The sequence below is a fragment of the Aptenodytes forsteri genome, unplaced genomic scaffold (assembly GCF_000699145.1).
Source record: "Aptenodytes forsteri isolate BGI_AS27 unplaced genomic scaffold, ASM69914v1 Scaffold455, whole genome shotgun sequence".
Lineage (NCBI taxonomy): Eukaryota > Metazoa > Chordata > Aves > Sphenisciformes > Spheniscidae > Aptenodytes > Aptenodytes forsteri.
Window position 1 is genome coordinate 622,786 of NW_008795914.1, and position 3,646 is coordinate 626,431.

Below are 3,646 nucleotides of genomic sequence, written 5' to 3' on the forward strand. Positions count from 1 at the left end.
GGACACGGGGAGAGGTCACCTCCAGCTGAGGCTTGGCCTCGCTGGCAGGGACGGCGAGGGATGGGGCTCGCGGGGGGGCCCACCGCCGTGCTCGGGCGTGTAGACCGGTGGCTGCCCGCCACCCGAAGCTGCAGGGAGCCGGCCCCGGGCAGCGGGGAGCCAGCTCCTACCGTGGGGAGCCAGCCCCGAGCAGCAGGGAGCCAGCCCTGAGCTGCGGGGAACCAGCTCCAACGATGGGGAGCCATCCCCAGGCAGCAGGAGCCATCCCCAGGCAGCGGGGAGGCCTTGCACTTGCTGGCCCTGGAGCTGGGTCCTGCCCAGGCAGGGAGCCCGTGCCTGCATAGCCCCCTGAACCCCCAGCCCCCTTCTCCCACCGATCGTGAAGGTAGTGGGTGTCTCTGAGGGACCTCACATCACAAATTATCTAAGGCGGGCAGAAAGCCCTGCAAATCTGCAGGGGGCATTTGGGGGGAGCAGGGCGAGCGGAGGGCTCGGTGCAGGTGCCCTCTGAAAAAGGTGGGTCGAACAAGCAGGCAGGACCTGTCCGGTCACTCCACTGTCCCCACCTGGCTGGCCCAGGCAGTTCAGCAACCCTTTCCAGACACCCGGGACTCCGGCTCCCCTCCCCAGCCCAGCTCCTGGAAATGCCAGAAGACCTGGGATGCTGGGGTCTGCCACGGCTCCTGGCTCAGAGGCCCATCTGAGGTCTGTTTCCCCGTGTGCCGGGCTGTGCTGGCCCCAGCTCCTGCGCCCGCTGCCCTTTGCCTGGCCGCTGGCTCGAGAGCCGGACAGCAGTGCGGGCAGCAGCAGGGAGCTGCCAGCCCTGGGAGAGACCTCAGGAAAATTGCTTAGAAGGAAGCTGCAAGAAAATGGGGAGTGATTGTCACAGCCCAAGTGACTGTCACAGCTTAATAATTAGCGGGCAGAGGCGGGGGGAGGGTACAGCCTGTCTCTGTCTAATTTTGCAGCCGCTGTTGTAGCGATTCTTGCAAAGGACTGAAACGGGGCAAAAGAGCTTCGGGTTGCACGGGGGATCAGGAGAGATGCTGATCTGGCGGGTCCTGAGGGATGAAGGACACTGTGCCAGTCGGTACCCAGCACATTGCCCTCGGCTCCTGTCTCACGGGGCACGGGAGGTGGGCAGCGACTGGACTGCCGGGCTCAGAGGGGGCCACGGGTTGCTGGCCTGCTCCCTGCCTGCCTTTCCCACCCTTGCAACTGTCCGGTGCGGCTCGGAGTGGGACGGGAGCTAATCACACTTCTGCATCTTCAAAGGGATTCTTGGGAGCTGAAAATTGCCTTCCCAGCACTGCCGGGAAGGGCCCAAGGGGGGTTTGCGAGGCCAGCCTTTGCGCCGAAGCTGGTTCATCTCTGTCCTTGGGCATAGGGTGCGTCTCCCCGCCAGCCCGGAGATCTCCCACAGATCTTCCCCCCGGTGCCTGGCCTCCGCTGGGGAGATGACAGAGCTGCGCCTGGCTGCTGGGAGCAGGGAGGAATGGGATTTGGCACTGGACAGCTCGAAACTCATCTCAGGTATGAAGCTGAGGTGAATACTTGGATGCTCCCAAGCCGTTTAGGCTTGGGGCTGCTAGGACCTCAATGGCTTGGGCATTCCTGAGCAGCTACATGCAGGCTTCCTTGCGGAGAGGCGACGTCAGGTCCAGGCTGGAGCTTATCTGCTGAGGGGGGGGAGCTGAAACTTGATAAGGAGCAGTCCTGCAGTGGGTCTGGGTTGCTGGAAGGGTGGGACGCCCGCCGGCTGGGAGAGGACAGGGACCCACGGTACCAGGAGGTACCTTGGCTCTTCTCAGGCAGGATCGTTCCTCTGCCCCGTGCACAGGGCAACGCGTGGAGGAGTCTTTACATTGGTGTCCCTGATCATTAAAATCCAGCCTTCCTCATGTCCTGACAGGCTGGGCAAAGCTGTGTGAATCCGGGGCATGCGAACCTTAGCCCTGCCCGCTTGGCCAAAACCTATCTTTGATCTAATGCTGGCAGGGGCTCACATCCCCCTGCACCCCTTCCTCGCGCAACCGAAGAGCCGAGCAGGCTGCTCTTGAGCCCAGGATGCTTGCTTGCGAGCGTGGCAGTGTTTGGAGGGGCTCGTCAGAGAAGGCAGCATGCTCGTGGGCTGCTGGAACCGATGTGATGAATTAGCAGGTCTCTGCGCCCAATGGTCTGGTGGGGCTGGGAGGCAGCTCTCCAGTTATTGCATCTGTCCTCGGCTGGCACGATAACCGCAGAACGGGGTCCCGGAAGAAGCACCGGCCACTGGGGCAGGTCTCCTTTTCCCCCTGTCTGTCAGAGCCACGTGCAAGTGCTGCCTGGGTTGCCAGGGGGAAAATGAACTCTGCTGGTATCCGCCGTCCTTTACCCATCCCATCATTTGGGCCTGCGGCGTCGCTGGGTGCCTGGCACGGGGGTGGATGGTACCAGCCCCTGGCAAGGCACGCGTTCCCCACGCTACCCCAGCGGCCCCAAAGCCACTTCCCGAAGTAAGCCAGGGCTCGGGGCTGCATTCCTGTCTCTGCTGCAGTCCTGGCTCCCAGCGTCCTCCGTCTTCTGGGAAAAGGAGGCTGAGCTTTACAAACCCCTGGGGCGCTGGGAAAGTGGTCCCCGAGGAGCCTTTGCTTGTGGCTTTTGGAAGGAGCCAAAGCGAGAGGAAGCTCTGGGGGTTCTCACAGCTTCCAGGGCAAAGTCAGGTGAATTCAGAAAGGCCCCCCACTTTTTTTAGCTAATAAGTGTAGGGAGGCTGGGGGGAGAAGGCAGCTCAACCCAGCCGGGAGGCAGCGGCAGGCTCCGGGGAGCTAATTTCCAGGTGAGGATGCCGACGGCTGCTCCAGCTGGGACATGCAGGAACAGCCATGCTCTGCTGGGGCGGATGAGCCAGCATGCGCTGGTGTCCCCCAAGTCACCCGTGGCTTTCAGATGGTGCCGGTTGCTGCTCTGGACGTGGCTGGGGGATGTTTTGGCTCCGTGACTTTGCTCAGCCAGGGGGAGCCCAGCCTGTCCTTGCCATGGCCCCAGGACCCCATCCCCTCTCCGGGCACTGCAGCAGGGGTGTACGGAGAGAGGGACGAGCCCCTCCGCCCCAACCCACCGCCTTTGCAGGACCCCCGGGCGAACCACCGGCAGGGTGGGTGGGTGGAGGATGGGCTGTGCAAAACCACAGCCTCTCCGCCATCCCTCCCCCCGGGCCGGTGGCAGGGAAGGAAGAGGGGCAGGGGCCGGGACAATGGGCTGCACCGCTGACTCAAACAGCCAGTTCCTGGTCGCTTCCTCTCCCCCCGGGCTGGAGCCGGCCGCAGGCGGGGAAGGCGGAGGAAGCTCACTTCTCTCAGCCTGTTTTTGAAGCAAGGGCTCCCGGGCTGCAGGAGCGAGCACCCTCCTGCCTGCGCCCGCAGCCATGGCCAAGGTGGAGTGGCTCCTGGCGCCCTGGCACCGGGGAGGTAAGGCAAGGCAGCGTGGGCAGGGGCAGGCAGTGGGGCAGCCTCCTCCAAGAGGAGCGGGCAGCGAGGGTGGTGGAGTTTGCAGGTGCCCTCACTCTGCAGGGCAAGACCCCGGGTTGGCGTGTCCTGTCGGGCACGGGGATGCGGAGGCTCTCGTCTCCGGAGGCCGTGCAATAGCCACGGGGGCGGGACTGTCT